Source organism: Tyto alba, unplaced genomic scaffold (assembly GCF_018691265.1).
Source record: "Tyto alba isolate M040663 unplaced genomic scaffold, T.alba_DEE_v4.0 Super-Scaffold_6, whole genome shotgun sequence".
Taxonomy (NCBI): Eukaryota; Metazoa; Chordata; class Aves; order Strigiformes; family Tytonidae; genus Tyto; species Tyto alba.
Genome location: NW_024881327.1, coordinates 39,213,776 through 39,225,369, shown reverse-complemented (window position 1 = coordinate 39,225,369; position 11,594 = coordinate 39,213,776).

Here is an 11,594-nt window from a genome sequence, read left to right as displayed (position 1 = left end):
AGTTAAATGACAGCTTTGTAACACAGGTGGTTGGCATGAACGTTGTCCCACAAAAAGTCTTTCTTTTAAAGGTATGTCAAATGACACATCTTTGCAGGGAAACGTGGCAATAAACACATTTATAGCTAGGGAAATTAACTCATGATAGCCTGTTCTCATTCTGACTGGTTATTCTGCTGCTGAGAGGGGCTGCAAGTTTTGAAGATTTGCGAGTAGATGAACTGGGAAGATGTTGCAGGACGCTAATGGCTCATTTGCTTTTCCCTTCATTAACATCTGCACAGGGAGAAGAGTCAGCCCAAGCACAGTGGCTATCACACGCTCTGGATACTCCTCAGCCCCGTTCCCCAATACCACTCCCAAGGCCCATGGAGCTTGGTGTCATCTACTGTGTCCTGCTGCTTGCCCTTAGGGGGGGAGCATTAACATTGGCCCACTTTATTTATTAGTACAGATGCCCTATAGGTGTACATCTGGCCCACTATCACATTCAAGTCTGTGCTGCTCGGGTTACATACACAGCAGAGCATGAGTGAGCTCATTTCCAACAAGGATTTTTATTATCCATGATCACACAGTTGAAATGTCATGAAGACATGTCGTACCAGGCAAGTATAATTCCAAATCCTATTGCTCTGCTGAAAAATTATAAACCAAAAAACCTCCCAAACCAATACAAAGTGTCCCAAATATAGAAAACTAAATAAAAGAAAAAAATAATCTATACCTTTTTTCCACAATATGGAAGAAATGTTTCTTAATATAGTTTGAAACATGTTGGGGTTTGAAAATATGCTTTCAATCTGATGAAACTAACCTCTGCCACAACTTGTTCAAGATAAATGGGCTAGCTTGTGCCCCAGGCCCATAGCAAGCACTGCCAAAGAGCACTGCCCAGAAACTCGAGAGGAATCTGAATTACTGTGTGATAAGGTGATATCAATGCTATGTACTCCCAGAGCCACTCAGCACTGGGAAAGCTACTTCTGTCACCCTATTACCACAGCACTGCTGCTCCCCCAGTCTTTGATGTACTTAACCTGACAAGAGTCTGCAGTTACTAAACTTCTTTTTGAGATTAGGAAACAAATTAAATACTGAAAGATTTGTTCTCCTTGCTAGCCACTGTTTGGCCTTCTGTTTGATTTAAAACGTCAGCCTCTCCTAGGGTCAGGAGGCTCAATAGGATGGCATGCAAAACAGCCTGAATTCCACTTAGGCCCATATGCCTCGTGTTTTCTCTTGGCAGAGCCCAGGTAGCTGCTGCCACACATCACTTCAGCCTCCTGAATCTCCCTGTCAGGGACCTGTAGCTCTCTCCATTGCTTATGTGTATGGACATGGGTGAAATTAATGACTGTGACTACAGGCCTTCATTTAAAATAGCAAGTCTTATGAGTCTAGAGAGAAAAATGAAAACTGGAAATAAAGGTTTAAACAATTGAAGGGCAGTAAACCTTATCCTCAGCATCTATTTTTTTTTTTTTTAAAAAAAAGCTTCTTTTTTAAGTTATTGTGCTGAATTTTTGGAGTCCAAAAGTCTTAGTGCAGTGCCTGTAATATAATCTATGGAGAAGAGTCTTTGGAGAGGCAGTTTTCTTTTTGTTTCTATGTGTATTGGCAGCATATAGTGCAGTGGATCTGCATCCCTCTGGACACTGGCAATAGGGGAGTGGTTTTGGCTGGGACTTGACATAGCTGCAGCCCTGCAGGGTCTATCAGTCAGGGACAGAAGTTTCCCCTTGCTTGATTTGGGCTACCCTTCCTGCGTGTACCTGGGAAGACTCCCTAATACTCAAAACAGTGACCCTCAGACACCGTCTTACATAAAAGAGCTTGGTAGAAGGAGTAGAAAAATTAAATCAGCAAGCCTTCAGGTAGAAAACGCTGTGAACTGGCTGCATCTCATAACCCCTTAATAACAATATCATTTACAGGCTGAAGACAACAATTAAATGTGCTAAGAGGCTGATCCTTCCTATTAAATAGTTTGCAAGGAGTAATGCACTGGCTAATCCTAAGAAAACACTTTGCATGTAAAACACAAAGGCTGGTGAAAAGATAAGAATCAAATAGTGTGGCTGAATGACAGAAGCAAAACTGTAGTAAATACAACAGGAGCTTCAGTAGCAGAAGAAAAAGGTGCATAAAAGATCTAGCTCTGTAGCTGGGTCATGACAACCGTACTGCCTACATACCTACGACCATGGAGTGCACATCTGCCTGTACTTGAAGTCGAAGGGCTGGATTCAGCATTTGACTAAGCCACAGAATGCTGTGCAGGCTTAAGCAGTCCCCACGCAGCCTTTTCAGTTTTCTCCTTTATCTTGCAGCAGCATCATCCCTCTGTTCTGCCAACACAAGTGTTTCATGAAACTCCTGATGAACTAGGACAGGCAAAAGGTCTGGGATAATATTTGTTTTCCCTGCTTGGAGAAAAGAAAAGCTTATATGTAGCTGGGGAAAAAAAAAAAAAAATCAATGGGAGATTTTTGTTTCAAACTGTATGTTTATTTTCAACGCTGCTTTGTGCAGCAGGAGGGGGCAGCTGCCTGCTCACTGTTCCTCCTTTCTTGTGGGGCACTGCTTGCCCAAATCAGAAGAACCCAAGAAGCACATACAGCAGCATCTGCTCCACACTAGCACATTTCATAGCAATGCAGCTAATTTAACCCTGATTCATTTCACTACTGGGATTTGGGTGTGCACTGGGGGAGAGTAGAGTGGAGAGGGTTAAAATCCATATTAAATACTTTAGATAGGATTAATATTATTTAAGATTAGTCACCTGATTGCACAGACTTTTTCTATAGTCAAAGGGACAAACCAGGCACCTCCTGAAAGTGTTTATCCTGCTCTGTGCTGGTGGGGTAAGACAGTAGGGATGATGTGCACTCCAACAGAAGCTTCTTATTTCTCTCCACTGACTATGAAAGTCATCTAGATTATTAGCTCAAATTTATAAAATTAGCTTCCAGGTAGCTAAAGTTGCATAAAATAAATCCCAAACATAAAATGTTTCTCTGTGAGAAATATTCCTAACTAGAAAAAAACATCCAAACATCCTCTCACGTACAGCCAATGAAAGGTTTTATAATACTTAAAAATCATAATTTCGAAATCCATTTTCTGAGTATGCAAAGCAACAGTTCTAAAACTTGCTGACCGTTTCAGGAACTGACTGTGTGATAATGCAGTCTTTCAAGTATATCAAATGAAGTCAGTTAAAAATCTGATCTTGTGCTAGAGGAGAAAAAAAAAAAAAAAAGTTGTTATTAATCTTCTGCCTCTATTTCATATCTTGTTTTCTGTTGACTGACTCCATTTTCAAGACTGAGATCACATTTGTTTGCTTTAGGGATTTTATTTGTGCACATGACATACTTCCTTAGGTTTTTTTTTTGCTAATTTAGTTACAGAAGCACAGCCAAAATTGCCTGATGCCACCATGAAAAAAATCTTATAATTTCTTTCCTATTGCTTAATGGAATAAAAATGCAAGCAGGTGTAAATTATATTTACACCTCAAATAGCTTAAAGCATAGCTTAAATGTTTTATTCTCTTACTGAAATTGAAAACACGGAAATTAGTCAATATAGGACAGTTACACTAAAGGTTTGCACAGGACCAGGACAAACTCCAGGGAAAAACTTTTTTCCATTGCTACTCTTCTTGAAATATCAATCAAATCAATAGCCCTGCATTTCAATTAGACCTGGGACTTCTGCAGCTGAGGTCTGTACCTTAGGAGCTTGAGGTCTTCTGCCTGAGAACAGTAGCAATATTACATTCCCTGTGGGTCAGACACAGAAGGGATGTGTAATTCACTAACCAGTCAGTTGGAGCTGCATTGGGATAGATAATAAACTTCTTGAAAATGAGCCCTACGCAGAACCTTATTTTTCTGCTATAATACATATGTTAGACGACCAGAAGGAGCCAGCTTTCCTTCCCCTGAAGTCAGACTTTCAACAACTTCAGCATGTGGCTATGTGTTTGGTTTACAGCAGGAAAACATTAAGAAAAGACTAAGAAGTAGTTTAGACATAAATAAATTATAGAAATAAACAAAATAGTAGTACGCGTAATAGCTCATTCCCTATACTAAAAATATTACTAAAAACAGGATGCAGGAAATAACTTTCATGAGTAATACCACACACTTCTGCTATGTGATATATGGGGCTGTTTCACATGAAGAAGTGAAATAGTAACATAAGGCTTGATAAGTTTAAGCAAGTCCTGGGATGCTTGAATCCTTTGTTTTTCATTAATCAATTCCATTTATCTTTGACCTGTAAATGTATTGAATATATTATGTAGATAGGGATTCACTTCTATGGCTACTAGGGACTTGCTATGTGACACTGGGCAAACAATTTAATCTCCAGATTTGAGATGGGCTGCCTGAATGGGAAGAACAATAAGCTGATATTTTAAAATTTTAAAATCATGAGGGTTATCATAACATCTAAGCTGATCTTATGAATATTGCAGCTATGTAGCTTCATCCTATATCGTGCCTCTACTCTTTCCTCAAATTGTGCTTTAAGCTAATGCACTGTTTGCAGAGAGACACTAGCCTCATGCTCTCTGATAACATGAGGCGATGAAGCACCCACTCTTACCATCATAGGTTGTCCTAGTAATTACTCAGCACCATTATACTTTGCCTATATTCATGTTCTAGCAACTTCTTCTTCTTGAATCCTGTGCTAAAGATCTTTTCTGTTGTGGGGAAGGGTATCTTCTCCTCCTGAAAGGAATATTTAATCCAGACACTTCTCACTATCTTTTTTTGGTGAATTAAAGAGATCAAGTTCTGTAAACATTTCAGGATGATACATTTGCTAGAATCCATGACTTTTTACTTCATCCTTTCCCATTCTTTATCATTCCTTTAGTGTAAATAGACATTTTATATCCCCCCATGGCATACTGGCTATTGGATTAGACTGACATATCTAGACTGAAATTCAATCCCTGCTTTTATTGTGTTTTATCACTGATGAGTCATAGTAAAATTATTACAGAAAGTGCTCACAGGTTTGTTGGAGCAAAGTCGAGAGGCAGACTCTCTACTACTGAAAACCAACTCAGTTGTTACTCTAACTAGCAAAAATGGTTGTGGTCAAAATACTCAGCTGCAGGGAAGTTTCAGGGAACCGCTCTTTCAAATACGTCTTTCATTTAATCTATTTCATACTTTTTTTTTTTTTTCATAACATCATGGCATCAATTAACACATTATAGTATGCAAGATTTTTTTTTTCAAACTTACACCCAAATACTTTCTTATCACTCTACCATGGTTAATTGATTACAGAGTAACTTTTCCCTTTAATTATCAGCCCAAACATTCTAGCTTAACAAAACTACAAGTTGATTTTTCTTTTCTAATCCACACATTTTGGCACGCCAACATTCTTGAGACAAAGACACATAGCACTATACCTGCAAATACAAATTATGTGTTTCAAGCTTTACTTATCAGCTTTCCTGAAAACTGAAAAGCTCTCACCAGCATCAACATACCCACTCTCTCAATTTACCGAGAGAAAAACAACAATCTTGGCAAGTTAAAGACCTCTTTACCAATGTTTCAGTTCTTTCCTAATCTAAACATTGAACTGAAGCACAGAAAGTCATGGAAACATAGCTATAGACCTGATGTTGCTCTACAGTTCTCTTTAACTCCCCAACCGTGCTCAAGTGCCACACATGTTCTATCTGACCATAATTCTACTAATTTTTACTGTTTATGACTAGTTTCTACTCAGTCCTCCAGGACAACGGAGATGCCCATGAGTAAACTAGATGGAAAGCACAAGCATTTGGGCTGTTGGATATAACTGAACATAGAAGTCAAAAGGAGATAATTGACATTTCATAAAGGAGAAAAATCACTTAATATTCCATGTCCTTTTGGTGTGGATTGCTTGTGTTCACAGTCTCACAACATTACCTTAAAGTAAGTGGCACAGACATCATTTACTGGGAGATGACTGATTTTGATCTGGGGATGTACAGCATGGCAAATTGTGTTAGTGCAAAAGTAATTGCTTTTTAATTACAATGTCAAAAATTATACAGTCCCACAGCAGAAGTATACCAGTCTGCATTTCTAAAACTGCCACTCTTTTCATTGACATTATGTTCAATTAGCTCAGGAAAGGTTACTTTGGCCAAGACTTGGTATGATAAAGCTTGTTGTAGTAAATTGAAAATGGATAGGAAATTATTTCTATATCTCCTCCTGTACTATTTTCAGCAGCAGGTGAGCTGCACTAAATATTAATGGCAGGAAAAGTAGAAAATGCCTGGGCTGTCCCAAGAGTACCCACTAGTTCATTAACCCACAGTAGAGTGTGTTGCAAAACACCCCTAGCCAGAGACAAGAATGTCTTTATTATTATTACCTGAATTCAGTTTAAAAGTCTGCAGAGTATTGACAGGGATGTTCCAGTTAATCATTACTGAGACAGAACCCAGCCTTTTGCGCTGCTTCATCCCCAGTTCAGAGTCCAACCAGCAAAGAGTCCGGCCCCTACGCGTGTGGATGGAGTGGCACCCTTAATGTAGTGACTGTGCGACAGCAGCCTGGTCCACGGTGTGCCAGAATTCGTGATGGACACCCTTTTGAAGAGCAGTGCTGGCGGTGGAAGACTATCCAGAGAAAGAGGGCATCAGCCATTCATTCCCTGGGCCTGTTCGAGCATCTCAGACCTGAGGAAGGGAAAACAAGAACCACTGCAAGAAAAAATCCCTGAGGGACTGGATAGGAGCTCTGTCACCAGAGACCAAGTATTTCCCAGAAATAAAAAGCTGGAGGAGGAGTGAAGAAATATGATGCACCATTGATAGTGGTGAATTTTATTTCCTGGTGTGATTGCCGGGATTTTTGGTTACCCATAAAAATACATAAACCATAGAAATGGTTAATGCTTGGAAAAAAGTATGGAATCGCTGGAAGGTTTCATCAGGCACGCTGCAGCAGTAACTGCAGTCACGAGAGATGGGATTAGCCAGTTTCTCTGACTGCTTTCTCATTTAGCTCCCAGCAACACCCTCCAAATACTCACATGCTTGTGATGCTCAGCATACTGGCAGATGTGAGGAATTTAAATCCAAATTCAGTGCTTGAATTAAATGTTACAGGTTTATTGGTAATATGTATGTATTAGTATTTACAATAACAGAATAGCATAATAAAGATGTAAAGAACTTGTATTATTGTAATTACAGTTTTCTGTGTCATGGACATATTATCTCAACACAGGTCTCGACAAAACTGCAGCTCTTGTTACCAACTGAAACAGTACAGACTGTTCCCTTTAGAAAACATTGTTTCCTGGGACGGTCCTGCCTGTAAAGTTCACAAGATAGCCTCGGGTAAAGGCCCTTTTCCTGAAAATACTACCAGCAATTTTCTGGCAATAGTACTAAGCAAGTAATGGGTGAGTAATGTTAGATTTTTGAGCTGTCAGCTTCAGCTTTAACTTTTTAATTTTCTGAATACAGGATCAAGATCAGCAGGTTCTGTCGACAATGTGCTGCTTTTAAGCCATGTGGTTATTTTATGTGTTTTGGTTAGTCTTTTGTGGAAGTAGCACAGGAATAACAGAAACACAATGTGTGACTTGTAGGACCTTGGACAATAGCACACATCTATGGTGTTGAAATGCCTGCATCTCACAAAAAAAAAAAAAAAAAAAAATCAGTTTACAGACGTTAATCCTTTGATGACATCTTTATATCAGGTATTAGGAAGATAGTCTTTACTGTGAGGGTGGTGAGGCACTGGCCCAGGGTGCCCAGAGTAGCTGTGGCTGCCCCCTCCCTGGAAGGGTTCAAGGCCAGGTTGGACGGGGCTGGGAGCAACCTGGTCTGGGGGAAGGTGTCCCTGCCCATGGCAGGGGGGTGGAACTGGGTGATCTTTAAGGTTCCTTCCAACCAAAAACATTCTATGATTCTATGGTTTTACAGTTCTATGATTCTATTCCTTACAGTGACAAGTATGGGTCAAGTTCAAGTACAAGGCATATGGAAGGGATTCACCTCCATCTTTGGGAACTTCCTTGGGGCATGGTGCTTTGTCCGTAAGGCAGGATGGGTACTGCAGACCTGCTCAGCTGTCAGTACAGTCTGAAAGTCTAACGCAAAAGTGAGGCCAGGGAAGATATTGCTTCAGTGCAACATTCAAGTGTGAGTGATTTAAGTGTGGGTGTAGAAGACAGTAAATTTTTTGAATTGTGCAGAAAACTGAAGTCACTGCATGTGCATTTCAAAAGTCTACATATAATGGTGGCCGGGATCGCCAGCTTGCTTCATTTGTTGCATTTGTTGCTCAGATTTTGAAATGCTGACCACAAAAGAGGAACATGAATTTTCTTGTGGGAGAAAAAGGATATTTTTCAAGCTCTTTTTCCAGGCTGGAGCTTACCTGGCAGCTCACCAGTAATGATGCTTTCATCAGACAGACTTCACGGCATACTAGCATCTCAGTGGGAGGTCTCCACAAATCTCAGTGAAGCAAGCTGGTTTCTGGAAACAGCAAAGAAAGCATTGTTCATATGTGCTGCTTGTTGCCAGACAGATGCATATCCAACATGCAATAAATCAACTTGGTACAGGAGGTGCACTGGTAATTGTTGTAATACAGTGATTTTCAAAGGAGATTTCTTTTACACCTCCAGCCTGGAGCCTCTTCAGTCCCTGAATGATCTACACTCCAATGCACTGCTCGGATTGTGCCCATTATTTGTTGTTTCCTGTGCACCAGCAGTATGTGTGTTTGGTGATTTAGTACCATATGAAGAAATGGTACACAGTAAAAAGAGCCCTACACATCCTCCATCAGAGCTCCGAAGCATAATTCAGCTACCTCTAACTCATCAGCTGATGGATCAAATCCAAAGACTCCCAGATTCCATGAAAATATCTTTTCTTATAACAGTCAGAATCCAGAGGTGAAGTTTTAGACCCTATTGATTGACTTCTGAGGACCAGAGACATTTGGAAACACTTATTACCCCAAATACAGGAGACAAAATAGGACTGTAAGATTGCCTAGTCTCAAAGGTGTGTAATGTTGTATTCCCTGCCTATAGGTCAATCACCTTACTCCATAAATAGCAGACAGCCTAGGGCCCATTGAGCTACCCTATTTGGAATTGGGCTACATGCCAGGATGCCCTCTTGAGTAGGGACACCTCTCGAGGTTACTCCTCGAGGTTGAGAAATTCCTTGCCACAATAGCTGGTTGGTAAGTTATTAATAGCATGCTAAACTTTGAAATCCTGACTGATACAAAGGATTGATTGTGCAAATACATAATACTTTAGACATAAGCCATTGACCAAGTGGGTCCAGATGCACCTAGACTCCTCTCTGAGGAGTTTAGAATAGTTGTGACTCAATGGGAGGGTCTCCCTGACAGTTTTAGCTGACCCTCTCCTCTATGCAGTAAATACCAAGTGAACCTTGCCATCAAGTCTTGTTAAACCACTATCCCATTTACTATGCAACTTGTTAAATCACTGTTGCATATTAATAAACATGTTGCTACTTATGTCTTATGAGTGAAGTGTGTCACTGCATCCACGACAAGGCGTTTCTAGCAAACAGCAGATGTCTTGTAGTCTCTTGCATGCCTGCAATTGGTAGATGAAATCTGAGGTGACTATGATGAGCAGTAACTCATCACAGTTGGTTGCAGTAATGAGAACATTTAAACTAGTGGGAACATGCCTAAAGAAAACAAACATTTCAAGTGTTACTATAAACAGTAAAGTCTGTTTCTTTCTGAACTTAAATGAGGAAGGATATTGTGACATGATAGCTGCCACTGGATGAGAATATTACTCACTACCAACAAACAATATGGGCTCTGGGCTACAAGGGAATGGCACCCTTAAGAACTTCCCATCATCAACAAAAATCAGGAGCAACTAGACGAAGAGTGGGAATAACACTTCATGATAACTGGATGTCCTAATCAAAATACCAGCCAGAATAAATATGTTGGGATCTTTTTAGACACACAACTATTTTACATAATTTGTATAGTTTATGTGAGCAGATAATTCTAAATTGCCTTTTACCATACATTTCTGTTCACATGACTGGTTATATAATTGAATACAAATATTTTTAAGATGCCCAAAATTTTAAATTTATTTCTTTTGCTTGTAAATTAAAGCTATTTGGTTGATTTAGTGAATAAAGTAGATTTGCCACCAGGCTGATAAATTTTACAAGGGAGTTTGATTAAGTTTATAGACTGGCTTTGCAAAATATATCCTTTCTTTCAGAATCCAGGAACCGGTTGGATTCCCATTTAATAATTGTTTGTATTGCTTATGGTCAGCCATACACCCACATAAACACTTCCAGTTTCTGGAGGATTCCAGAACCATTCTATGAATTTTCATGAGTTCTCATCTACCTGACTCAGTGGCAGTCATACTGGGGTCATGTTGACTTAGGGGTCATACTGACTGGAGTTTTTTCTGAACTCGTGCAGCAGTTGTGTCTTGTATTCGTGAAGAAGCCTAAAGGATACAACACTCCTTTACATTAGCAAAGCGTGTGGAAAGAGCTGCTGACAGTAATTTTTTGTGCTTTAGCTATTTTCTCTTTTCGTCCTGTTTTCAGTTATTAAATTAATTATATTTGAAAGCAGTTAATTATTTGGCCACCTCTGGCTTACTGGTCAATAGTAAATAACAGTGGGTATTTCAATGAATAAAATTAATCCTAATGATAAGCTATTAGCCAGATTTACTTCTGAGTAGTATTTATACAAATCCAGAGGAGCGCAATTAGTATCAAATAGACATATGTCCCTGAAAACAGTGTTTTTTTGTAAATGGGTGGTCCTCAGGAGGAAAACACAGGGTCTCTGAAGGAAAGTACAAATACAGAGTTTTCAGATGCAAATGACAAGCCAGATTCAACACTCTTTTGCAAGAGATAGGAAGGATGATATGAAGACTGGTGCTCTGTAGGAAAGTGAGTTAGTTTTCATCGCTAAGTAAATCTTGCCCTGCTTCCAAAAACTGAAGCTAATATGCTAATAGAAATATTAGCTATGCTCTTGCCACAACTGCCTACAGAAGCAAGCATGGTGATAATTCAGATGAACCATGCAGGCATGATCTAGTATCATCAGCTCCTATTAAAGCCTAAATTCAGGCATTAAGGTGACCTCAGTGCTGCAGTACTAGTTTTCAAAAAGAAAAAAAAAAAATTAGGAAAAAGGGTTTAAGGTGGTGAAGAAAGCTGCATCTGACTGAAATTCTAAGAGTTTGGGCAGCAGAGTGTAATTACCTGGCTGGACATTGGCCAGGACACCATCAGCTAACATCTTAATTCTTACAATAATAGTAACCTAGGAGTTCTAATGACCCTGTACAACCAGCAACCTGATTGTTAACTCAAGTGGAGCATTGTTAACCCAATCACCCCATCAGTTGCTCATGCAACTCCGAATGCTTTGTGTGAGGATTTTTTCAGAGACAAGATGTCATCTGAAATCTCACACAAACCAGCATCCCTAATGTCCCAACTTTTCTCTGTCCACAAACTGACC